This window comes from Aythya ferina (genome assembly GCF_964211825.1).
Source record: "Aythya ferina genome assembly, chromosome: 2".
Classification (NCBI taxonomy): domain Eukaryota; kingdom Metazoa; phylum Chordata; class Aves; order Anseriformes; family Anatidae; genus Aythya; species Aythya ferina.
In genome coordinates this window covers 71,233,914-71,261,425 of record NC_140297.1, presented here as the reverse complement: position 1 = coordinate 71,261,425, position 27,512 = coordinate 71,233,914, and the positions used below count along the sequence as shown (strand labels likewise).

The 27,512-nt window shown below is 43.7% G+C and overlaps 1 protein-coding gene and 1 long non-coding RNA gene across 3 annotated transcripts in view; both read left to right on the top strand.

The window, feature by feature from the left end:
- LOC311431063 (uncharacterized protein) overlaps nt 1-27,512 on the top strand; it is a 304,216-nt gene that overhangs the window by 82,473 nt on the left and 194,231 nt on the right. The window lies entirely within an intron of this gene.
- On the top strand, nt 2,812-15,612 carry LOC311433220. 2 transcript variants are annotated; one of them, XR_014690614.1, is made up of 6 exons: nt 2,829-3,085; nt 6,381-6,518; nt 6,614-6,751; nt 11,850-11,934; nt 12,431-12,620; nt 14,583-15,612. It is a non-coding gene; the product is annotated as an uncharacterized lncRNA (long non-coding RNA). The 2 variants fall into 2 exon arrangements; XR_014690615.1 differs by lacking the exons at nt 11,850-11,934; nt 12,431-12,620; nt 14,583-15,612 and having other exon boundaries at nt 2,812-3,085; nt 6,614-8,317.

Here is a 27,512-nt window from a genome sequence, read left to right as displayed (position 1 = left end):
CCAGGTGCAGGTAACTGAGAGGGAAGCCAGGCAGAGCACTGCAAGGAGGGGAATGGCTGGGGGTCCTCCTTGATTAGCAATCTTCAGCGGTAGTGTAGTGGAAGTATTTAATAAGTGTTCTAATAAATGTATTTTCATTTGAAAAATGAAGATCCACACTCAATAGAAGTTAATTAAAATGATGTAAAATGCAACCTCAAAAAGATTAATTGATGTTAGTGACAGCTTGGCTTTCCCTCATGTTTCTGGAAGCTCAGCCTCCTAGTCCAGATCCATAAAAACTGGCTGTGGGTTTTCAAGGCAACTTTTTACTTCAGCATTTTCAGTCAACATTTGACTGTCATGAATAGGAGTTTGACCTGAAAAAAAACAAGTGATCAGTTAGAATATAAATTTAAGAAAAGAAGAGTGGTTAGGATTTTCAGAAACCTTTAGGTGAATGATGGTCCCATTTGCTGGCACACTTAATGTGACCATGTAGCTAACTGCTATGGAAAGGACAGCCATGTCCTCCTCCTTCCCCACCTTGGACCACTGCTGCTCTTCTGCCAACTCCCTGGCATGAACTGAACCATCACACAACCACTGACAAGACAAAGTTACTGAAAATTCACTCCCATGGCCCTGACAAGACTTATTTTCCAGTGATGTTGTCCCAGTGCAACTGCACTGCTGAGCCAGGACCTGTGTGCGCTCTGCAAGACATGGCAAGCACTGAAAACTATGGGAACTCCCACAGGGAGAAAATATGTGTCTTGTATGTCAGTGTGAGTGGGCAGTGCCCAGTCCTAGCCCCATGTGCATGTTGATCAGAGGGTATCGTGCCTTAGGCATCACTCATTTTTTCATCCCAAGGGCATAGACTAGTTAATGAGGTATATCTACCTGACATTATATTGCAGCTTTCAGTTAGCGTGACAACAGTTGAGCTAATCTGTACTAGTTATTAATACTACATGTGGACTTGCCCTTGTCCTAGTGGCTTTACTCACACTTGGGAATCATTAGGGTTAAATACCAGAGTAAGTCACTGGTCATTGGATAGCACCCAGACAAGTTGAAAAGAAGAAGAGGGCAAGCTAAGGAAAAAATCCCACAATGGAAGAGAGGAGGGCTCAGGTTGTGGTGACATGATAGCTTTCCCTGGAAGGAAAATGCAGTTCAGGGTATTCCTCCCAGCTGGCACCTGGGCTGTGGTTCCCAGCCTCTGTTGTGCTGCCCCAGTACTTCTCTCCAGCCAGACTGGAAACCAGGTTGCTGAAATAATGAGTTACCAGAAACACACGGATTTTCAACCTCCCCAGCCACAGCCGCTGCTTCTCAGATGAGAGAGCCTCTTTAGCACTACCAAACAGCTGACATGGAGTGTCAGCACAGCCCTCCTGCAGTGCTCAGCTGGACCAAGACCCCCGAGCGCGTTCCTTCAGGGTCTGGTGGGCCCGCTTGCCTGCACAAAGCTGCTCTTGTGCTCAGGTGCTCACAGCATCGAGCACCCGATTTGAATTCAGGTGCTCATCTGAGCAATCCACGCTGTTAAATGTTGGCCAATAATTTTATGAAACCTCTTTAAATTGTCTGTCACCTCCAGGGCACTGATGCTTCAGTCCCTTGTTGCTGAGGCCTCTCTGCTTTACCGTGGCAGAGAGCTGCCTTCCCCCAGGCACCCATCTGGTGACAGCAGCAGCCGTTGTGTGCACCAGGAGAAAAATATGGTTTGAGTTTCCTGCTCCCACCCCTAATATTTATTTTAATATTTTGTTCTGACTTAGGACATTATTACATAAATGCTTTACCACTGCCTTTAGGGAATGTTTTAAAGTGTTTTGATTCCTAGTTGTTGTTTTCTTTTTATTCCATATGTCAACCAGTGCAGCAGGGAGCCTACTGCAGAGGCTAGGAAGATGGGAAAGTCCCAGTGTTACCAGTACTCAACCCACCCTGCAACAATAGGTGGCTTGAGAGGCTGAGTTTTGCCTGGAGAGTAGCAAGAGGAATATTCTAGATTTTCAGCAAGAAATTTCAAGAAAGATTGCATTGACAAAGGCCTCACACGCAGACTAAAAATGTCAGTAGTAACTCACAAAATAAATTCAATGAGAATAGACATCTCTAGGCCCCCGTTTCACTTGGAAAATAGTTTTCCAGCCTCACTCAGAGTAAAGCTTTTCCTTTTCTCTTACCCTAATGTTAATCCCATTCTGCATCTCAGAGTAGGCACCCCATCCTCTCAACAACTAAAAGCTCCTCAGGGATGACAATTTTTTCTGCACTCGGGTTCCTTTGGCAGCCTCTGCCCAACCTCACACTAAGGATTTGAGCATTCTCCCTCCCTCCTCCTCTCTCTCTCTCTACTATAATCATTGACTGATCTACAAGACACAGTCTCCACTGTCCTTATATTCAGTATTCCTCAGAGATGGATTTTGGTATCACACCTCAGTTTCCTTTGGCAGCTTCTTTCAGCCCCAATGACAAGCATCCAGCTTTCACTTCTCCTCTACTTTAGCTCTCACCCTAGGTTGAAAATGGCAGCCCAGCCCTCCCAAAGACTAAGTATGCCTTAGCAGAGGATGCTTCCTTCAGCTTTCATTCTTCTTGTGTCCTCCTGCCAACCCCCTTGTAGCCATAGCTCCGAGCTTTCACTTTTTCTTGTCTCTGATCCTAAGCCTGTCCCTAGGCTGACCCACAGGCTCACAGGATCCCCAGGGCATGAGTAAATCATAATGTCCAGGATCAGCCTCACCTGGGGCCTCTGCCCACACCTGTGAGCCCATGAGCTCTATTTAGGCTTAGCCTAGAGCATTTGCACTCTTCTTGAGCTGCATTGGAGGAGTATGGTCTCCAGCTCAGCTGCGCTTGGCTACAGCCTTCCTCTTTGATCTGAACCCAGCCTGTGGAGAGTTCTCCAGGCTTGTTCCTCAATACCATGGCTCTGACTGGCAGTCGCTGGACCTGATCCTAACCCATGGATTGACTTCCTGGATTGACCCTGGATGTGCTTCATCATGATGATACTGCATTATCATCTGGACACTTACTCAAGCCAGGCTGCCATCTCTGTGTCTGCCGTGCTTGCCTCATTCAGGTACTGTGGGACTGGGCTCTGGGGGGTTAGGCCCTTGCATGTTTCCATGTTAGCACCCTTCTCCCTAGGGAGTAGTGTTGCTTGCTGCAGCCTGGCGTAGGCTGCAAACTCTGTTCCACTCAGAACTTCATTTTTTCTTAGCAGAGAGAGTTCATAAAATCATACTATGGTTGAGGTAGGAATTGACCTCTTGAGGTCATTTGGTCCAGCTCTTCTGCTTAAGAGCTGGTAGAGCAGGTTGCCCAGGGCTGTGTCCAGGCAGCTTTTGAATATCATCAAGGATAGAGACTATTGCCTCTCTGGGCAGTCTGTGCCAGCACTTGGTCACGGTAAAGAAATGCTTCCTGATGTTCAGACTGCACCTCCTGTGTTCCAGTTTGTGCCCATAGCCTCGTGTCCTGTCACTGATTACCACTAAAAAGAGCCTGGTTGTGTCCTCTTAGCGCCCTCACTCCAGTTATTTATAGATATTGATGAGATTCCCCTGAGCCTTCTCCTCTCCAGTCTGAACACTCTCAGCTCTTTCAGCCTCTCCTTGCGTAAGAGATGTTCTAATCCCTCAGTCATCTTAGTGGCCCTTTGTTGGACTCTCTCCGGTATGTCTGTCTCTTGTACTGGGGAGCCCAGGAATGGACACACAACTCCAGGTGTGGCCTCACCAGCGCTGAGTAAAGGGGAAGGATCACCTCAAGTGGCAACACTTCTAATGCAGCCCAGGTTACTGTTAGTTCAAGCTCCTGCACTGTTTTATTTGGCAGGCCTTTCCCAGCCATATCCTCGCTCTGAACTTTCACTTTCTCTCAGTCTTAACCCTAATCCTGCAAGCATCCAACTCCACCCTGAGACTCGCAGCTTCTTAGAAGAGGATGCTGTTTCCTTTCCACCTCCACTGCAGCTGTGTCTCTGGGCTTTGTCTCATCACAATCCAAAACATTAAGGGAAAGGCCACCCATGGCTCAGGGACCTTATTCCATCAAGAGCCTAAATCTTCCTCCCAGAAGGCCAGTTCACCTCTAGCTCTTGGCTTTCTCCTTCTTTCTACCCCAAGGGAGGGCCCATAGACCCAAAAAGTCTACTTGAGTAGAGACTCTCTCTTTCTTTAAGCCCTAACCCTTGCCTGACCGATCTTTCTCAGAGGAGAATTTTAGTATCTGCTCAAATTTCTCTTCAGCATTACTCTTCCAAAATATCTCTGTGCTTTTTCTTCATCTCATCCCTAATCCTAGACTGATCTGTAGGGAGAGGTCCTCACTGTCAGGTGCCTCAATGTTCTTCTGAGGAGACTTTTAGCATCAATTGTAAGTTACCTTTGGAAGATGCATTTTGAGCCCCCTATAGCTGTCTCTGTTTGCAGCCATTTAAGCAAATATGCCATACACAAGGTGTGGATGGGATGCATCTGAGAGTTCTCTGTGAACTGGCCCATGCCACTGCAAGGCTACTATCTAACATAATGTCATTCACGGGTCCTACAAGGGATTGGCTACTAGTAGTATCCTCATGGGCTCAATGCAGGGACCAATATTGTCCAGTGTCTTTATTGGTAACCTGGGTGTTAGGAACAAAGTATAGTATTTACTCAGCAAGTATTTACGGAGTTAGAGAAAATGGTTGATATGCTGGAGGTCAGGACAAGAGGAGGGACCTGGACAGGCTGGAAAAGAGACCTCCGACAGAGACCTCATGAAGTTTGATGAAGTCCTGCACCTGGGGAGCGATAATGCCATGCTGCAGTACATGTCAAAGGTAGGAAAGTGGCTTTGCAAGAATAGAGCTGGAGGCCCCGATGGGCAACAAACTGAATGTGAATCAGCCATGTGCTGTAGTAGTGAAGGGGGCCCAACTGCATCCTGTATTGGCAGGGGTGTATTTGATGGAAGTGAGTCTTCATGTCTGTTGGACACTTGGAAGGCCGTGCCTGCAGTGTGGAGTCCTCTTTCAGGCTTTTAGCACAAGAAAGATATTGGCATACTGGATCAAATTCAGTCAAGGGCTACTGAGATGGTCAAGGACTGGAGTATTTGGTGTCTAACAAGAAGCTGAGGGATTTATTCAGTGTTAAGAAGAAAAGGCACAGAGTGCATGTCACTGCTGCTTAGAGCCAGCCTGTTTGTTCCCAGAGGTGCACAGTGACAGGACAAGAGGCCACAAGATGGAACTTAAGAAATTCCAATGAGATCTTTAGGGAAAAAACTTCACAACAAAGTCAGTCAAACACTGGAACAGATGCACAGAGACCCTGCAGGATCTTCACCCTCAGAGGTATTCAAAGCTCAGCTTGCTGAAGCCCTGAGTAGTGTGCATGACCTAACTTTAAAACTGGTTGTGTTTGTGCAGGGGGGTATGGCCAGATGACAACTGGAGATCCCTTTCTATCTAAGTCATTGTATGATTATGCTGTTGTATACATAAGTCTTTGTAAGTTCATACCCTAATCAGATTACTCTGAGAATGACGTGTGTTGTCTGCAGCAGCAGATTCTGCCTGTGCAGAGCCTGCTCTGTTTTAAGCCACAGTGTCACAGGACCAGTATTTAAACACTTGTTGACACACTAACACAATGTTCCGGCACTTAATGGTGGTAGGAAATGATTGTATCTGACCCAAAATTCAAAATTATCCTCACAGTTTTTTCAGAACTGGTACAGGTGTTCAAATTCATGCACTCACTATCCTGTGCAGTTTCAAGGAAGAGGGGAAGATGTTTCAAACCCTTTGGGAAATTCCTGGCATGATAACGGCCAGGGGAAGGAATTTCTGTGCCCAGAGATTAAAGCTGAGAAAGTTGCCCACTGCTCCCCACTTCCCTGAGTGATGGAATAGCCCTTTTCATCTTCATCCCCTCCTCTCTCACCCATAAGCAAACCAAGAACATTGCCCACTTCCACTGGAGGCATTTGAATATGTGCTTCCTCATGCTGCCCACTGCCTGTAAGTGACATGACATGCTCCCTGACATTTTTTTCCCTTCACACCAGCTACTCCAGAGTCCCCTAGCATTGCTTTTTCTTCTATTCTCCCCTTTTTCCTCCTCTTCCCTGCCCACCCATCTGTTTAAAAAAAAAAAAAAAAAGCCATTAAAAATGTACATACTTGCTGGGAGAGCAGTGAGAGGCAGCAGCCCAACTCAGTTCAGTGTTTGCTTAGGGCAGACTGTCTCTGGCTTCAGTGCATGGTGGTGTGCTCCAACAGCTCACTTGAATATTTCCCCAGAGGGTAAAGCCTTTGCTTTCACTGTGAATTCATACATCACCATTGTACTTATAAAAAAACATGGACTCTTGCTTCACTGCAGGTTTGTTACAAGGGATTAAAAGAGAACATTTCAGCACCTTATGTATCTGGTCAGACAGCACCTGGCAGGCCAGCCAAGGGATATGAATGCTCTTCTCATCTGAAGAGCTGGCTCAAGGAGCATCATCTACAGGTACAGGTAGGCTCAAACCAACCCCCCAGAAACTCAGAGCCAACATGATGTTTGAAGCATATACCTGACTCCCCATATTCTGTGTATGTGTCTTATGGCAGGGACGTGAGCAATCACAAAATACTGCATACACAACTTTTCATCCAGGAGTGTGCAAGGCTGACTCCACTGACCACCAGCAGATAACGGTCTTGTTCCCTGCTCCTTGTGCTTGGAGCCACTCACACATCCATGTTTATGTGAGCTTGTTTAGTTCCTGTCTGAACCACACTTACCCTGGCAATGAGATCCATAGGTGAATCTTATCCCATGTGAGAAGTTATTTTTTCCTCTTTGTTTTCTAAAACTCATTGTCTGCTCTCTTCAATGGATGGGCTTAAATCCTCTGGTGGCATAAAACATCATTCCTCCTATTTTGGGTCATGACCTAATCATATCAAATTATTGTTGGCTCCCGCATCTCTGAGATAGCTGGTGGGGAAACTGCAGGTTTTTAAAAGCTATGCCCTTTGCTGGGTATTAGATGTGCTATTATTGCCATTCTCTTCCTTACCAGAGCACAAAGCATGCTTAGCAGCACTCACAGAGCTCCTCAAACAGCACACAGGCTGAAACTACAGTCTGTCCTGCAGTTTCTCTTCATGTGCTCTGTGCTGACAATGGAGACCCAGATAAGGAGGGAGGTAGATGCTCTAGGAAACTAGTTTTCTTCTTTCTATTCCTCCTCAGGGAATGCAGGCAGACATGACTAGCATGGATTTTATAGACTGCATATAGGAAACAGTGATAAATGTAACTTCTCCTTTATGATTCATAAATATTAAAAATGTGTCCAGATCTGAAATCAAGATGATTAGTTAAGGCAAGGAAAATTCTTGAGTACTCCCACTTTGTCTTTGCAAAATCAAAAAGTAGGGTACTGAAATATAACTGATACAAAATCAGGAATGTCTCCTTTTTGGTGATAAAGGCCCAGCCAGTTAGTTTCATTAAGTAAACTGGAAATTAAACCAAACCCCACATTACTTTTGATGTTATGTTTCTATGAATACTCCAAGCATAATTCAGCAGTGTATGTTTTTGATATAGCCTGTACTTTGTTCCAGTGTCAGGGCTTTGTTAAAGCACCAGACAGAAGCTACAAAATCAGATTGCAGGCTGTTTTGGTCAAGTGGTTGTTGAAGCTAATTTATCAAAGGAAAAAAGAATGGTTATGAGGTATTAGTGGCTACTGAGGCTTCACTCACCTTTTTTTTATTGCCTTCAAAATGAAGACCAAGTGACCATAGCAATTGCTATTTGTCATTAGGCCAAAACAAAATGATTTCTGTGGCATTAAGTGAACACTACCCCAGCAAATTGAAGGCAAGGGAAGGCAGAAAAGAAGAAAAGCAACCAATGGGAAAGGTGTTATAGGGTAAGACAAAACTATGGTCTGAAGGATGAGAGACTGCTCCTGAGGCAGTATCCCAGCCCCAGGTTCAATTTCAGTGCTGTTGCTGTCGTTTGCATGAACCTAAACATCTGTCCACACTGTTTGCACCACAGCTACCTTTAGCTGCTTCACTCTCCTTTGCCTTGAGAACAAAAGAGGGTCATAGTATTCTATTTACCATGAGTTTCATTTCCAATATCATCAGGAATATTCATATGCAGGAGTGTGGAGCCAAAGTATTTGCCTGAACTGATTGTTTTCTCTCTTAGGCTCTCGGTTTAGAAGTGGGAAGCAGATTATAAAGGAACATCCCTTCTTCCTTTTTACTCTTGTGCTTTGATTTTATTTTTTTTTTTTTTTTAAAGAGGGAAGAGTCTTGTGGTTTTGTCCAGATTTTCTTATAGGGTACGTGGTAGACAAGAGGAGAGGAGGAGATAAGAATTCTGGAGGATACAAGAGAAGAATATGCAAAGATTTTAGGAGTTCACTGTCCAAACAGATTTAGAGCTGCTACTCCATCACTTCATAAACTAGAGGTATTAGGCATGATGCCTCTTCTGGTAGCAGTTATCATTAGGGTAGCCCAGAGTTCAGATAACAAGCAAGTTAGGACTGCAGTACTTTGTACATTAATCTACAAGTGCCTAAGATCTCATGATGCCACAGAAACAAGTGATGCTTTGTAGTTGCAAAATGTTGAGAACTGTTAGATGTATAATTACTGTCTTTTTCAGTGTGACCACTGAACTGCTGTAAACATGGCAGAGTTGATATCTTCATGAAGGGAAATGAGTGAAATATCTTTATTTCACTGATGCACTCCAAATCCTACTAATGTTTGAAATTCTGATGCTCCCAGTGGAAGCATTAGCTTGGAAACTTTCTTCTGCTTCATTTTTCTCTTAATCATCTGAGGACAATGAATTGCTACCTATTAGCATCTCAGCCCTTTTAAAAATATTTTTATTTTTTACCTGAATTATATATGTGGGTGTGTATATATATATGTTCTAGCTTAGTGCAGTGGACTTGTCATAAACATTTAAGATGTACTATAGTGTCATACTTTCTAAGCAGTATAATAGCATTCCATTTATTGTTTCCCAAGGACTTAACTTGGAAATGAATGGCTTTATGAAGAGGCTAGTCTTATATTAGAGTTGATTGATTCCATTCATCCTCCAACAGGCTCCTCAGCAAAACAATTTCCCCTTAATTAAGCAATATGATGTAAATTACATGGTAATTGATTTAATAAAAATATATGATGCAAACTAACATGGGGAAAAACATCTTAAGGAACAGCAGAATGATTCTCTGAACAGAGCAGGTAATGGGAAGACTACTGGAAATGAGGTCAGGAAAACAATAAAAAAATGAAGCTTTTATAGATTATTTTCATCATTTCTGTTTCCCTAACAGTTAGATGGATGAATCCCTGGGTATTTCCCTCATTTTCTAGCCTCAAAGAGGTTTGAGAAGCTGTCCCCCTATTTTTCCCCTTATGCCAAAAAATATACATCAATTTTAAAAAATAGCACTGTCAGTTCTTTGTGGGGTAAAAAAAATAACTAGATCAAAAAAAATAAGACAATATATATTTACTCTTTTAGGTTTCAAGTGAGAGAGGTGCTTTCCACTTCTTGTCCAAAACTCTTTGCTAATACTCTTACACACTGTTGCGTAAGTGTTATTGTTTATATCTATTTTTGCATAAAACCCATGGGACTATGTTAAGGTAAAATATCCTCACTTCAACCGCTGTTTGTTTAATCTGTGGAGATAGAAGGGATTGCCCAATTGTGAAGGTTCGGAGCACAGTGCATGATAGCTTTGAGGAATATCCTGAAAACCTAGCTCTTTGTAGCGTATATTTGTGGCAGTTTTCTCTGGAGCCGCATAAAGGAAGGTTCCTAGCTGTTACTTGCCATAGCACAACCTTTTATGGTGTGGATGAATCCTAGAAGGTGCAGAAAGCACAACTTTTCCATGTTGATCTGTGCTTTGGGTTATTCATAGGAGGAAAGCTGCATTTAAGTGCATATGGTCAAGCTGGGCAGGGGGAATGGAGTCACAGCAAATATGTAATCCTGGAAAGGGACGGAGGTCTACTGAAGGGCTGCAAGAACTGACAGAAGAGCATGAACAAAGCCTGCAAGGATGGGGGAAAGTACCATGAGGATGCTGTGAAAGGGGTGATTGGAAAGAACTTAGAACACAGTCCCAGAAACATGCAATTTTCACATAAGTGCCTGATTATTCTTGTAAATGTTGCTGGTTGAAGTGCCTACCTTTATGGTTTCAAGGCCTCAACATGTGTCTGAGAGTAGTAATGGATTCACATCAGGCAGTCTGATTTTAGTGTGATTAGTTGCAGCTCTTATGTCTGCAAAATTAGCCTAACAGTCTCATAAGCACAACTGTTTAGGAGAGAGGTTTTCCAACTTTCCTTTAAGGCAAAAATATCCCACAGTCACTTTGTGTCTGTCATTTGTTCTTATAATCGGGGGGGGGGGGGGGGGGGGGGGGGAGGGAGGAGGGGAATAAACACAAATACAGCATGTTCTACACTGATTTTTATTTATTTTTATTTTGGGGATTAAATTAAGTTTCTTCGGGAGTCCTTCAGAAACACAAATACACTCAGCACAGGCTGTGGTCAGAGGTTTAGAATCGGATCTTATGTTAGTTTAATTTCCTTTACTGAAGCAAAACATCAGTCTTTCCTGGCAGGCTGTCCACCCAAGCAGGAATATTTTCCATAGTCAGCTCCAGATAGGCAAAATCCTAGAGAATGCCTTTCAAGAAAAATACCTTGAGTCACCATACCTTCAGTCAAAACAGTAAGCAGTGATTTCCAATCTGCCTTTTCCTCAACAGAGTAAGTCAAGGGATAAGCAATCATTGCTTTCTGAAATCAACAATGTCAAACCTTGACAGAGGGGAGGTTGGTGAAGAAAGGTTAGCTTTGGTGTCATTGTGGCATTAGGTCTGAACAGCTCTGGGAGATCACTAGTACAACCTGCCATTCACAGACCCCCCAAGGATTTCTTTTTTAAATGAAAGGTTGCAAAATCTCATTCCCTATTCCAGCACTGCACACACGTTTTCCCCTCCCCCCATCAATCGGATGAAGCTAATGGGAATCAGGTCCTTAATGGAGGGCAATGGCAATTCTGTGCAGGTGGGAAGGCATAAAACATTTGCCAGCCAACCTGTTTTGACTGGTAGTCAATAAAATATTAATATGTGACCTTAACCATTTTCACTTTCCATTAAAAACCTCAGGACACTGGGACCTGGATATTTAAAAACTCTTACATTTCCTGGTAATCAGTGTTTAGAAGTGAAATAGAAAAATGTACCTATACTCAATGGTGTTTGTAGCCAGAAAGCTGCTGTCACCAACTGTCTCTGGTCTTAGATGCCAAGGTCCTTTTTAAAGGACTTTGAATGCAACCGGATTGGAGAGGGACATATTTGCTTTGCTTATCCAAGTAACTTTTGTCTGTTGAACTAAGAAACAAAAGGTTCTTGCTTCAGTGGCACCCACTGCTGGATTATGGCTGTGATCTCTTGCCCAGCACTAATCAAGATGGCTATGTGAGGTCTAAAAGACTAGGTGAACATAAAGCTTAATGTATGTGCTGTCTTTTCCTGATTATGATGATTTATGCTGTAGGGTGGCAAGATAGCTCATTAAAACAGGCATAAACTTCCAAGGCTGTACTCTTCTCTTGCCCTCCCCAATACTTATAACCAAGAATATTTGTATGCACTAAGCTATTTTAGTGTTCAAAGACATTTCCTTCACTACTGGCACTAACGCTGCAGGAGACTGAACTGGTTACAACCAGGATAAACCCTAATTCTTCCATTCTTTGGCATGTGGCTGAAAGCAGCTGTCTAGGACCACTAGGAAGGATGGCTTGGGAGCTGGAAGCACACAATGGAAGCTTCAGAGATGCATCTTTGCTATGAGCTTTGGTAATTAACCTCATTTCTCGGTCTTTATAGGTCCCAAACTTCTTTATGTCTGCTGGCAGGATTGTTTACTGTATTATAGCTTTGTCTGTGGTATGAGGTGAAATACTGAAGCCACTACAATTATTAGGCTCTGACCAGCAGCTGGAATTTCACCCCCTAGGCACCTTTACGATCTTGCTTCTGTGTGTATGTTCCTTATGAGTTGAATAGCACTGCTCATCTGAGAAGAATTATACAAATGCCTAGTATCAGTAGTTCTGGGTCATGTAGTGCTACAGATGAAGTGGTGTGAAGAGTTGGTGTATTTCATGTGTTTTAAGTATGCAGAAGACTTGGAGCAGAAATTACAGTAGAAACAAAGATTTTTTTTCTTCAGTGAAAAGAAATGTTTTGATTTGTTTTAACTTGAAAATGATTGCAAGTATAAGACCATAATTTTATCCACTTTTTCTTTTTTTTTTTTTCTGGCTGATGTTTTTCCCTCTTTTCTATTGAGTCGAGTTACACAGGCTGCCCTATAGCTTTGTGTCACTGTGCAGCAAAACAACCTATGGACCAATAAATGAATGGGGAAATATGTTAAGGAATGAAGTGTTGTGCAAAGAAGTGCATCAGTACATCTATAACACCTAACTGAGCATCAAACACAGGCACAGTGGTCGATGCAAGAATGAAGTCCTCTGGAGGTACTTTTTTGTATTGGTTTGAATTTCATTCTCACTACCATCCCTGCGTGGTGTGGCCTGGCTCATGTTTGTGGTGCTCAGGACTGCATCTCTGCTGTTGAGTGACCGGGATGCTCCTTGACCAAGGTCTTCCCCAATCCACTGCATGGCCCCTGTTACACTGAGGCACAGGGATGGCTATTATGTATGTGGGTAGGTTTTTAATCCAGAGTGCTTTAAGTGCCAGGGATGGATGTGTCACAGACTCCTCAGTTGATGCCTGCATCAAAGGCACATGGTCTGTCTCCTGGGACAAGGTGGAAGGCTGCAAGGCTTGCTAGGACACTGCTGGGACTTGTCCTGAGAGGAAAGAACTAGATACGATGGCATTTGTGGCCACAGTGTCTGTCTGCACTGTTCCCCCATCACTTGTGCTCAGATTTCCTCTGGGAAGGGAATGATTGATTTACTCCAGAAGGAATGAACTGCTACACAGGCACTGCAGAAGGCAGCGGAATCAAGCTGGGGAGAGAGAAAAGATCATCCCAGGTCCAATCTTTACCTTAATTGCACCCTGGGCAGCAATCCCCACAGTAAAAGAGAGCATTGGTCTCTACTTTTACCGTGACTGCAGGACACATGACACACAAAGGGCTATTAAAAATGTAAATTCTCACATGATTGCTGCCACAAGTGATCAGTCCCTGCAGAACAAGAGAGCATAACCTGAAGGCCTGTGCTATTGCCCACTCTTCTTCAGCTCATTCCCACGTGTGGTAACCAGTGCGTCCATTGATGCTTCAGACTTTACACTTCTTCCTGTGCTAAAAGGACACAGATCACATCTGGAACCAGCTGCTTTCTGTCTGGCAGTGGACGCCTTGGTAATATGGGGCACTAGTGGCTAACATTTGCAAACCCTCTCCCCACTCTAAACTCTGAGGTCAGGGCACCAATTCCTGCAGTAAAAGAGCATGGAGCAAGGACTCTTGCCAACCTTTGTCATCTTTGTAGCTGTATAAATGCTGTAGCATTCAGCAGTGTGCTGGGCTCATGAAGGTTTACAAACTCTTCCAACCCTGATCACTGTTATAAGTTGGGGGACCAATCTGTGTTGTAAAAGAGCTTGCAAAGAATTTGCTCTTCTCAGCACAAATCCTCTTACAATGTCTCTAGGCCCTGCATATTGCAGAAAGTAGTTATGCTTCTGACGTTTTTTGTTCTCCAAGCTGTAACTATAATCCCAACACAAACCCTAATGTTATTCACAGCCAGGAGGTGAACCCACTCCCTAAAGGAGCACATAATTTTATCTCTAGTAACACCAGCTGTTCTTCCATTGTTGAAGAGCCTCTGTGATGTATTCCTCATTAAATTGAGCTACAGAAGTCAAGTCCACCCCATCCCCTGCACCTGCTATAACCAAGGGATCACTCCCCTATGGGACAAGAGAACCTATTGCCTTGGTCACAGCACCACTCCTTTTCCTAGTGCCTCACACCTAGAATAGATTGGCCTCTGCAAAGTGTCCTTGTCTTCACCCTAATTCCAGTCCCAACTTCATTCTTAACTGTAGCAAGAGGACCACAATGAAAATGAGTTTGTCCCTGACAATGGCTTTCTGCCTAATTCCAAGGGTTCTGTAGAGTCCAGAAGAAAACTGAGCATTAGAATATTATATCTTTGCCATAAACCCAAATACTACCTACAGCCCACATGCTCCAGGAGCTAATGACCACTGGATAAGACCCAGTAACTACTGAAAACAACATCCTGTTTCCTAAAGCTGTGGGTCCTGACATACTTTGCAGTGAACTAGCCTCTTACAGCTATTGCCAGCTATATTGTCCCTGTGGATGGCACAAGGCAGAGATAATGGGGCAGGTGGGTAGGGAGGGGTTGACTAGGTCCCATATATTAATGACATTGCTGTGGTTCCAGCCTTTAAAGAAGAGACTTTTCTTTTTTTTTTTTTTTTAACAGGAGCAATATATCATTGCCTATCCCTAAGAAGAAAGGTTTAGAGAGCAAATTCTGCTGGGATAGAGTTGAAGGAGTGTCTCCTCTGGAGGAAGACAAATTTCTTTCTTTCCAAGTGTCCTTTCTGCAGACCCTGGGAGAAGCTGACCTCTCAAGGTGCCTGAATTTCCTCTTGGATGCTCACCCCAAAAGGCACTAACATGCATACAGCACGTGTAATCAGTGGAGCTGGACCAAACAAGGAGTGACCCAATTTGCCCGTGCCAACACAATAGGTAGCTACCACCTTAACTACCTGCTGGGTGTCTAAGCTCAGGTGATGTGACAATTTCCCAGTGACAGCAATTATCTTTCTGGTCTGCAATTCACTTTTTGGTGGGTTTATCGTGGCATCCCAGATAAAATATGCTTGAGCACATTCTGTCCATCCTCCACAGCCAGACTTCTCTTACCGGCAGGTTAGTAGGCACACTGGTGTAGTTGGCAGTGTTAGAAATGTTTTTCATCCTTGCTACAGAAATATGATGGTGGAGCACTTACTTGCAAGGGCCCTCTAGATTTGTTCTTGGTACTATTGTCTTGCTCTGATTTCATCCACATTTTACTGGAAAACAGTACTGAACCAACATAAGACTAATGCATAGCCTTTAAAAAATTCAGAGATGCAGACAGACAATATTATAAACACTCTGGGCTTTATTTATTTATTTATTTTTAGTTTGTCTCATTCCTGAAGCTGCCTTCAGCAATTTCTTTCAGAAAATACTGTTATTAGTTTGTTGTATTACAGTAGTATTCAGCTAATGATTTTTAGGAAATGGCTACAGAGATATCTATTTGTCTGTGTGTGTGAAAGAGAAATATGCCATTTATATGAAACATCCTGTCCATAGCTGTACCCAGTTAGTATTGGAAGACTGTTTATAGACTCAGTTGTACTCTGTTGGTGCTAAAATTGATTTCTTGGCTGAATTATTCTGCAATAGAATAAGCCCACTAATTGTGTACCTAAATAAAATTGAATTTTAACAAATTGACTTTTATTTTACCTAGGATGATAATTTATTGACACAAATAGAACTTCTTAATTAAATTTGGCATATCCAGGTCTGTTGAGGACATGTTAAACCCTTTTGCCATGTGGTTTTAGAGTACAAAAAAAAATAAAATTAGACCATCTTGATATTCCTAGATTAAATTGTGTTTATTGCAGGTTGTACAGCCAGTCAATTATTTTGACTATGTAGTTCTTAAGGATCCCACATGGATTTAGCATAGATCTTCTGTGAAGAAGGACTATTAATTTATAATTTCTCATTAAACACATCAGAGATTGAAACCCATTGTTGCTATTTTAGAAATAGGTGTCTTAATTCAAGAGTGCCTCACATGCAATCTGTAAAAATGGAAGGAAAGCAAGGAGTACAGAATTACGTTTATCACCATCTCTCACAGTCTGGATCTTGCTAATGCTGGAGAAGGTCACTAGAAAGGAAAATAGCTGCAGCATCACCAGAGCTTTAGGGGAAACTGAAGGCTCAGGGGCTCACCTACACATTTGCTGAGATAATCCCCCTAGAGGAGAAGTCAATGAAGTTGCCCTGTTCTATGCAGCAGGTAGGGTACCTCAGTCTCAGTGGTAACCCTAGTAATATGAGGCCTTGGATTCTTCCTGGAGACCAGAGTTGATCCCTGTGGTCTTCTGCTTTGTGGAGTGTGATGGAAGCTTGAACCAGAGGGTGAATGTCTGTAAATGTCCATAACTTTCTAGTAAAGCTTGAACCAGAAGTAAATGTCCATACATCTGATACCACATCAAAGAACAAGGCTGACGCTACTGACTGCCTGTTCTGCAGGACAGGCTGGTCTATGAGGTGCTGGTAGGCACTTCTTGGTCCCCAGCAGTAAGTGCTGCCAACCTGCCTCCTCCTTGAAGTGCTGTCACTGGTACCAACAAAGCAGGAGAGGAGCAAAGTAGTCTTTAATGAAAGATCAGCAGATCTTTCTTCTTGCTCATTCCTTAGGGCTGCAAACCACAAAGGAGAAAACAAAAACTTTCTTGACTTCGTACTTGGGACAAGAGGATGGATTAAATTCTAATTGTGTTATCATGCTTCACCCAAAATTATGATATTTTTTCTTTATTTCTATAGCTGCTTTGCATTTAGGTCTTATATTTTTGTGTTATACAAATATGCATTGGTAGAACACCCAGATATTTACGTTCAGGATAAATATACAAAGAAAAAATGCAGTGAAAACCAGCTGTGAAACAAAGATATATGTGATGTCAGAGTACATATAGCAGTCTTCAGTTAAGGTTTCTCCCTTTCCTAATTATGTAAACATGTTGCTATATGGTTTCTGAACAAGGAGGTACCTGTTTTTGTCTCTTTGAAAAGAAGAGCAGCTGCTTTGTTGCTGCTTTGCTCAGGGAATGGACTCTGCTTTCAAGGGACAGTGCCTGAGCAGGTTTACTGCTATGTGTCCTTTCACCTGAGTCCCTACAAATTACTGCTGCTGAGTTAATTTAAAGGTGACTGCATTAAACTATCAGATTGGTAAACACTGCCTAACATGCTGGTCAATGTACTGCTTGTATTTCACAGCATGTATTTCACAGGGGGAGATCTCTGCCTTTTTGGTATCCTGGTTTGATCAGGTTAGAAGTGCAGCAGTCCCCTGGGCTCTGCTGAGAGGAGCATGCCCCAGGGCTGGACTGGGCTTGGCTTGCAGGAACACTCTACCGTTCTACTTCTTTTCCATCATTTGCAACGATGAAGCAAGGTTTTGGCTTGAAAAGTCTCAGTGTTGAGTAGGATGGCAGCATTTTGGACTACACTGAAGTGGTAGAAGTCTGTTCACGGGTAAATTCCTTGAGGTGCTTGGGAGTCACTCTTTACTGCTATTTGCTGCCAGTAGCATCATCTTTTGCTTTCTCCCAATTTACGACTCCATTTTGAAGTCTGTAGGCCTAATATGTTTCGCGCTGTTCCTTTTCTTTAGTAACACAGCAGGCAGACACCATCAAGCAGCTCAAAACACCCTCCTTAGGTTTCCAGAATGAAGCTATTAGCCAAGGAAAAACACCACTTCTTCCCTCCTTTACCCATCTGGTGCCTACTCTGCAGGGATGAAAACTGTCAGTCTGTAATAGGCTGACACAGTACTGAGAGGGTGGCCTTCTTTATGAGGGAGGAATACATATTTGTATGACTTTAAGATTTTTTTCTTCCTCTAGTTTCTACTGTCTTCTGAAATGGGCTATGTACCTGCATTTGGCAAGAGAAACAAGGAGGAAGGAGGCAGGGGTGAGGAGTGAAACCATAAACAAGCCAGCCCAAGACAGCCCCTTGTTGTGAGGCTACCTATTTTGACACATGCTCGTATATTTTAGAGTACAGCACATTGAAGTTGATTGTTTTGGCTGCTCTCACTCCTGGTTCTTGGCTCCCAGCCTGGCTTCTGGAGTACAGGGAAAAGTCAGCCCCCTGCCAAGCTGACAGGCGCAGACCAGGAGAACTCACCAGCATCCTCTGCCCTCCAAAAACTAGTCCTCTGCTGGGCACATGGGGGAACAGTGCCTCAGGTGAGGTGACAGGGCTGCCAGCTCCCAGCATGGGTTTCAAGACACAGGATAGCATAACATGGCTACAGAAGGCTGATGCTAAATGCCTTTTTAAAAAAGAAACAAGCAAACAAATAAATATCTTTATATAAAGGAGGGGGAAATACAAACCCAAACACATTATTTCTCAAATGACTGTAATAGAAGTTTTCTCAAAAATTTCTGAAGATATATCAGCTATTATACTTGGATCAGAAAAAAAAATAATTGTATGCTGGCACACAGTGGGTAAATATCAGATGTTGTCTGCTTGTTGGCTTTTTCTTCCATCTCCTTCAGATATGCTCATCTGATTCTCTCTGTAGCCTGATAACTGAAACTTACTGTTATCATTCTGGTCTTGCTAGAGTGCTGTGTCTAAAGTGAGCCACTGCACTTCTAAAAGAGCAAGGACTGACTGAAAAAAGACCAGGAGTCAGCAGTGAGATACATTTTATGAGAAAGATGGAACTAACTGAAACTGGGGTGTGTGTGGTAACTATTTTCAGGAATTGACATGTAATCCTTAATAAGGTTTTCAAAAACATCAGCTGTATGTATTTATCCCTCAGAATGAACTAAAGTAGGACTTGATTAGCTGAAGGCTCCCTGTGGCATCTCAGGAAAGGGATGAGGGCCAAAAAATTTGGAAGACAGTTCCAGTTTAGAGCAGATGTACACTGCGGTGGAAACCACCACAGCACACCCTGACATCACGCAGGTGTCTGGAACTCAGGTTGGCACCCCTTGCTCTACAGGATAAATTATTTGTTTTATTTAGGCATGAAATATTCCTATATGCCATAAGGACCTCGATTAACACATTTCATCATAATTGTATATTTGTATATATCACATGAGTTAAAAAAAATAGAAAAGTAGAAATAACCATTGTGGCTTATCCTCTTGGTGAGAGAGATAGAGGCTGTGGCTTGGGAACAAAATAAATTTCTTTTTCCCTAGCATGGAAACAGGACTGCCTTTGTCTCTGGCCCAGATGGAGAACCAGTTTTCAGAGGCAGGAGAAGCTGGAGGATGCGGATTGCCCTGCGGTCCTAGAGGTGAGGGATGTACTGCTGGTGTCTATAAATAGAAAACCTCTCTCTCTAGGAGTCCCACTCCTGCTGATAAGGTGGTTGTAAACAAACCCAGAGCACAGAGGCACAGCTGAGTGTGATGAAGGCAAACATGTCTATACTCATGTGGAAGTCCAGCTGGCTTCAGCCTACACCTTCATTTACCTCCTTCCCATGTTTGCAAGACAGGGGTCCATTCTTCAAACTTAATGGGCTTCTGACTGTGAATATGGCATGGTTTCTGCACCAGCCTACTGGAAGATGACTCCAAACAGCTGGTACCTCTGTGTATGCTGCAATAGCTTTTCTTGATCTGATAGGTGAAATGATGCATGTTCCACACAACAGTGCACTGGCCCTCTTATTTCTTTAAACTTTTGTCCAAGTTTAGGCATGGGATAAGCAAACAAAGAGCAGAACTGCCTCCTCCCTCTGATTCCTGTCAGAGGTAAATGGCCATGTGGGCAACCTCTGTTCAGCCAATAGGTTGTGCAAAGAGGCGGGAAGAGACACCACCCAGTCAAATAATATAGACAAACCTTGTTCAGTTCATTATGCAATTTCCTCTTAGAAGGGGGGATAGACAGGAGGCACATTGGTGAGTGGTGGTGCAGGAACAAGCAGCACAGGCTGTCCCTAGCTCTGACCCAGAGTTTTAGTGCAAGATGGGATTTGAACGTTCAGTGTTTTGGTTCTGTGGATGAAAGGAAAGGATGGCGGCACTTCCCTCCATCATGGGAGTGTGAATCAGAAGTGATTCATAGCTAGTGAGGTACTCAGATATTTCTTAAGATAGTCATAAAATGATTTGAAAATAAACAAAAGTGAAATATGGGACTGGATGAAATGGAAAGGCAATATAGTGATCCACCCACTTTAAAGGCCAGAAGAGACCATTATGGCTATCCAGACTTTTCCCATGGCACAAATCTCAGGACTTCACTGAACTTCTTCCTACTTCAAAGCAAGAGCCGTGATCCAGCTAGAGCACATATTTTAAGAGAAACTGCCCAACTTGATCTTAGAGGGACAATGTAGTGGGAGAATCCACCATAGCCCTCAGGTTCCTTCCCTATTAAATATATGTTTCTCATTTCTTGTCCTTATTTGTCGTGGTTTGGCTCCTGACAGTCAGGCTCACTTCATGTTGGTACGCTAGCTGGAAGGGCACACTGTTATCCTGACTCTGTTGTCTGATCATAGGACTCTGAGCATCACTAAAGGCACTCCACAAATTTTTATTTTGTGAGCTTGCTAACTCCATTGAGCCCTAAAGGCATGGGTTAACTGGGAGTCCCAGGAGTGCTCTCCAACTCATGATTTTGGGCGAGTGCCCAGTTGTGACCTGATTCCATACTCAGGCAAGCACAGCATCCCGCTGCCACCACTCTAGGCTCTGCTTCTGCACCAGAAAATCTCAGGTTCCAGGCATGCAGAGCCCCTTCAGCTGTTCCCCTGTGGAGGATGGGGAGGGCATGAGGACCCTATCACTGGATGCATGCCTCTGGTTGGCTAGGTGCATGCAGAGAATAACCCATCTTAGTGTACTCAGCAACCTGCTAGCTTTTTTTTTTTCATGTTCATTGCTGAACCTTCTCTGGGATTTTAGCTTTGAACTGTGGACCTCGCCTGCAGATGCTCTATTCCAAGGCTGGTCATGCTGGTGCTGAGTACCAGGGCAATGTAACTTCCTGAGGTAAAATGACAAGCAAATGTTCTGCAGCTTTCTCTCCAGATTTGATTTTGATTTCATTTGAATGGTTCTGTGCCTAATTGCTTGCCTATAGTGAAAACTTAATGTGTTGATTTTCCAAGGGCTACAGAGAAGCACTTGGAGAACAATCAGTCAGATGTTTTGTCATATCCCAGGCAGCCCTAGCAGCATTTGCCTGAAATGAAATGTAACATCTCTACACTGCAGGCAATATTTTTGCTGATAGTGTTTCTGCATATCTTGCTATATAAAAATAGATTTTTATTTTATTTTTATTTTTTTAATGGTTTAGTTATTGGTTAAAGCAAAACCAAAACCCGACTTGCATTAAGATGACAGTACCAAATTGGAAGCTGAAGCGGTCCTTTCCATTTGATTGCAGTCACATCAGGTCCTTAGACTTGATCCTGAGCCATCTGCTAATTGCTGCAGTTTTGCAGTCATATATCCCAAAGCTAATTTAGTTTGGAAGAAGCTGTTGGAACATGGATACATCCTTGGAAATCACCGAGTGCCTCTGTTAATGGGCACTGCAAATTGATGAGCTGCTCCAGCCTGCCCTACCACAGGACAAACTCAGATAGTGTCCTGTCCTTCACAGACTTCTTAGACCCTGTGCTGTTGAGTAACTTTGGAGGATGCTGAAAGCTAAAGGAAGCCCTGAGGCTATCTATCCATAATACCAGACTGAAGAGCTGTCTAAACACTGAAACTACAGGCAAGGCACCAGAGCACCTGGGAACCCCATGACAGAGCATGCCAACACATTTATTTGCCTGCTGGCATGTGGGAACTGCCCTGTCAGGTGATTATGGGGCACATGGTGCATGGGATGCAGTTGGGTCATGCTTCAGGATGCTCTGGAGGCTTCTCTTCTTGAGCAGTACAATTGCAGCTGCCAAAGCTCAAACTGCAGCACCACTCTGCACCCCAAAACACTGTCAGGCATGCTAAAGAAAAACAGAGACTAAATGCAGAGTGCATTTGGACCAAAGCAGGATCTTCAGGTTACTGCTGTTTCTTGTAAGCCCATATGTGTCCCTTTGAATACAGCAGTGACAACATAGCAAAACGTTGCTGATGAAGCTGCACCAGCCTCTCTGGGGACCTTTTATCAACATGGGTCTGTCAAGGTTATTAGAAACATCAGACTAAACAAAACGTGATGGAAGGATAGACACTGATTTGTCATCATCTTTTCCTGTTATAACCAGTCCTCTTATGCTCTCCATCACTCTGATGCCCCGTTTGACTCAGTCTGTTAAGGTACTTGTCCTCATGACACCCCAGTGAGGTGAGGGAAGAGCTGTAGATGGGCACAGACAGTGTGTCTGTGTTAATAACAAGTGAAAAAACATTTCCAGAACTGGCTTGTGCCCCTGAGGTCACAAGCACCACGTGGGCTGTGACAGCTACAAGGGTCACCCTGGAATAGGACTGCAAGTTGTTATGTGCAGGCTGCAGCACAAGACACAGTTCAACCATGCTTCCCAGGGCCAGAGGTATTGGATCTTGTTAGCAGAGTCCATAGCTGATGGCATGCATCAGTTCTGATTGTGCAAATTATTTTGTGGGGAAAATAAAAACAAAAGAGAAGAGACTGTTTTGTGTGATGCAGTTGCTGTGGAAGACTGCCAGTTGAGGAAATGGCGGGCTGTCTCTAGCGTCCTCTGTGTCCACATCTGGGGCCACAGGTGTCCCGCTCCTCACAAGGACTACAAAGAGAGGTGCCTGAACTTAGATGTGTAGGACCTGTGGTCCTGAACCAAGTACGCTAAGGGGCTTGGTAGCAGTCCCTCTCTCACAGAGCTGGTACAGTTTGGTGTCAGATGCATTTCCATTGAACAGGTCATTCTGGCTGGACACTTTCACATTGGACGTATTTAGGTGGATTATTTTGTTGCTACTCTGGGCAGTGGGCCTGTGGAAGCCTCACCTCCATTCACCTCAATCTAAAAGCAGGTGAGGAGAGACCCCACAACTCTTGTTTGGCTTAGTTCCTCTTAGATTGCAATAGGGATAGCTGTGTTATCAATTCCACATCCTGCTATGACCAAGCACAGTTGTCTAGTAAAAATGGTGAAGTGTGCAAAGCAGCTTGCACTACTGAGTGTTTTAATGCAGTGATGCTGAGTTCAGAGGGGTTTGAAGACTGATGTGAGTGCAAGAGAGCTGCATGAAGAGAAATTCTGCTGGAATATTTCTGGAGGATGGTGCAGGAGGACATACCAAAGTGGAATGCTGTATTGCTTCGTACATTATCTGGTTCATGCCAGACAGCACTTAGGAACTGCTTGGTAAAATGCAACCTGGCACAAGCCAAAAACATGATGGACATAATTTAACAGTAGAGGCAAATATGCCCTTATCGTATTTATTTTTTTTTGGGGGGTAGACGTATAGCCAGGGAAGCTGTCTCATTTTCCTGCAGATACTGCCTTCCCTCCCACTGATCTCAGACTCAGCCAGACACTCTAGGTAAGCATACAAATATTTTTGTAGACTTGACCCAACCAGGTGACCCATCATTGTGTGGGAAGTCTCTGACAGAGGAAGACACTTATCCTGTGTCAGTCTGGCCACAGTAGTCAGGCTGCTCATGTGGGTAAAAGGAGGTATCAGAGAAAGGTGAGATGGGACCTGGGCACCTCCTGCAGCCTCCTCAGGGCAGGGGTCTGTATTCTTTTCATTTGCCTGTAAAGCACATAGCTGTGGCCTTGTGTAAATAATGCATAACATGCACAGTCATATTTTCTACACTTCCTTGACCGCACAGATGGCTCCTATGGGAAAATGTCATTGCTGATCATTAAAAGACAACAAACTCATCAATTACCAAAATAAATAAGTGGTATACTGTTGGCATTGTTGGCTTTTCAATTGAGTAGGATCCTGTGTATGTGTGTGTGTGTTGGTTTTTTTCCTTTCCTTTTTTTTTTTTTTTTTTTTTTTTTTTCCCATGGATGCACCTTCAGCAAATTGATTTGATAAAACCCGGTTCCAGACATCACCTTATTTCAAGTTTGGTTACCTAGGAAACCGCAGTATACTGCTGGGACAAGCTGCCCGCTTCTGCTTCTGTTGAAGCTATTAAACACATCAGCTCTTCCTTCAGGAAGAGCAGAACACTCGTGATTTCGACTCCTAGCCATTTTATGCAGATATAGGCTGTGCATCCTACCAAGAGAGACATGCACCTACAAATGCCTGTGGGAGGGGGACATAAACACTATCCATACCTATGTCTGTGTATTAAAAAAAATGGTCATTTAACTATCAGGCTGCCTGTAGATATTGCATGTATCTATAGCATACAAATGTGTGGATGTATGCACTTGCTGTGTGTACGTATGCATGTGTACACATATGCCTATGTGTACACATAGGCATATAGTGTCTGGTGATTATGTGTTGCTTATACATGTAGGTGCTGCTTCTCCTGAGATGACCGAAGTTATCAGGATTTCCATGAAATGATAATTTTATTTGAGGATGTGAGGGTTTTTTTTGCAGAGGACTTATTTGGGTAATATAAGTTCATCTACTTTGGGACAACAAGCCCTCTGCACTCTCTACATTCCCTTTTTTGAAAAAGTAGGCTCTCAGAGAGTTGCTCTAGCACATCACGGTGGTACTTGCAAGATGGTTGGATGAAAAAAAAGCCCAAGCACCATACTTATTTTGTAAGATGCTTGATTTCACCAGATTTCCATAATGTGTTCACAACAGCAGCATGTCTCTCAGGTGGGAGGTATTCAGCTGCATGATGTGGCCTAGGGACACGGGGTGCTCAGGTGTTGGGCTGAAGGTGGAAGCTATCAGTGAACAGCTGGATAGGGGAATCCCATTTCCTTCCTTGCACCAGGGCCCAGGAGCTACACAACACCATGGGGATGCAAACACATACATAGTCAATTTGTCTGCTCTTGTTTAGCACTGGTAACATTGACTGGAGCTAGCTCTTATTTAGTAGACAGCCCTGTCAACAAGAAACCCCCTTTTCCCCATGCTGTCATTCAGCAATTTTCCAGGGATGCTGGATGGCTTTAATGTTTTCTTTTACAGGAATGTGGAGCCCAATGTGCAGCTCACAGATGGGAAAATAAAATCTGCTATGCATATCTCTGATTAGCTTGCTGCGTGCTGTAACTCGTAGCCATCTGCAGGTACCCTGTCTTTCACCAGCTATGGATATTGTGACTGCTCTGGTAGAGAGGAAAAATACCTTGAGGGGATGGGAGTGGTCAGAGAGGCTGCCCAGAGATGCCATGGTAGGAGATCTGTTGTCTGAGGCACAAAGTCTGTCCTGATGGATTTTGATGAACGATATACTCCTTGTATTATTTGCAGGAAAAGACCATCAGTGCCTGCTCCTTTCACTGTCCTGTATGGGAGCCCAGTGTGTAGCAGGGATAACAAACTCTGAAGAACAAGAGGTGAAAGTCTTCTGCCCCTCTCCCCCACAGCCTGTGTCTCTGGGGCAAGGAGCAGCAGAGTAACTCCAGTGTATGGGCTAGAGCAGTGGCCTAGAAACAACTACGTCAGGGAGCAGGGCTGTGTAGCTCTGTTGTATCCAACAAAATTCAGAAAGGATGTCTGCAGACCGTGCTGCCTGTACATGATAGCTTGCATTTGGGGAAAGTCAGAGGCATCACTTCCTGTTCATGCAGCTTCCGAGGCCTGTCCCAGGGTGCATGAGGTGGATGCACTGTTTCACTCAAGGTTAGGGCAACTTGGATAGGGACAGGAGCTCTGAGATGCTGGAAGGAGAGTGTGTCTGTAGTTGCATCTTGGGCTTAGAGGACACACACACAATGAGGGATCTAATGAAGAGAAGAGACGGGAGAGGTACATGTCAGAGCTCATCTTTCAGCAGATCCATTACCTAGGCAGCTGCAGGTTTTAAATAGTTTTTGTTTTGACTTGTTTTCTGTTTTATTAGTATTATTTATTTATTTATTTATTTATTTATTTATTTATTTTTCTGTTTGTGATAGCACTTAAGTGTATGCCTAAATGTTCTAAACAGAAGCTTAAGGAATGGCAATAAGTTGTACCTTTTCCCTGAAGGGCCTGCTCCACAAAATCCTTGGATCTTTTAATGTCTGCTGATACAGCCAGGAACAGGCAGCATTCATACCAGGGCTATGAGAAGTTGTGTGTCACAGTTATCAGACAGCAAGTTGCTCCTAGGACAGCTGCATTTGTTTGAAATGTGCACCAGTGTGGTAGCACTATGATTTTTATAAATGACTAAATCTGCTGTATTTCTTCAACTCCCACATGTGGGGCACTTCATTACACAACTGCCTACCAAAATTAAGCAGAATCACAGATTGGAAAGAAAGATATGCAGTCCTGTGGGGAAGATGCGTACGATTCTTGTTCCGCCACCAGTCCTCAGTTGTGCTTGCAGTGAGTGCTGTGAGTGTCTTGTCTCCCCAGGCAGAGTGCTGTTCCACATCTACCCCCTGTGCTTGTGAGGAGCAAGTGCCACAAAGTTCCCTAACATTTTCAAGGGTGCTGGTGCTGCCTGTGACTCTGATATTGGGCTGACATCAGCAGGAAAATAAAAGAGAAATGTATTCAGGGTTGTGTCTGGCTGACCTACCTCTCCCTCCAGCCTTGCTGGCTTGAGATTCAGCTCACCATCAGAAGTGCTAGTTAAATCTCTCTTACACAGACAGCAAAGCAAGCATCAAAACTGCTGAACCACAGTGTATAGCTAGTGTCGTGGTTTAACCCGTCTGGCAGCTAAATACCACGCAGCCGTTCGCTCACCCTCCCCCCTCCCTCTCTGGGACGGGGGAGAGAAATGGAAAGTGAAGCCCGTGAGTTGAGATAAAGACAGTTTAATAAGACAGGAAAATAATAATAACAAAATAATAATAACAATAATAACAATAATGTTACAATGGTGATAATAGGAAAATAATAATAATATGTACAAACAAGTGATGCACAATGCAATTGCTCACCACCCGCTGACCGATGCCCAGCTTAACCCCGAGCAGTCCGGCCCCCTCCCCCTGGCTAGCCACCCCTATATATTGTTTAGCATGACGTCAGATGGTATGGAATACCCCTTTGGCTAGTTTGGGTCACCTGTCCTGGGTCTGTCCCCTCCCAGCTCTTACTGCACCCCCAGCCTGCCTGTTGGCAGGACAGAGCAAAAGTCTGAGGTGTCCTTGGCTTGGTATAAGCACTGCTCTGCAACAATTAAAACATCGGGGTGTTATCAGCACTCTTCTCATCCGAAGCCAAAACACAGCATTCCACCAGCTACTAGGAAGAAAATTAATTCTGTTTTAACTGAAACCAGGACAGCTAGTCAAAAAATTATTGATGAGGCCTAACTGTCCAGCAGCTAGCACCCATAACACCATGAGTCTTGCCTTGCAAAATACATACATTTGGTACACGTATAGGGTATGCAGTACACTTTCTAATCCATTGCATTGTGATCTTGCTAATTGACTCCAAAACATATGGTATCCTTAAACAACAACTACCCTGATTAGGCATTTGTCAGGTGC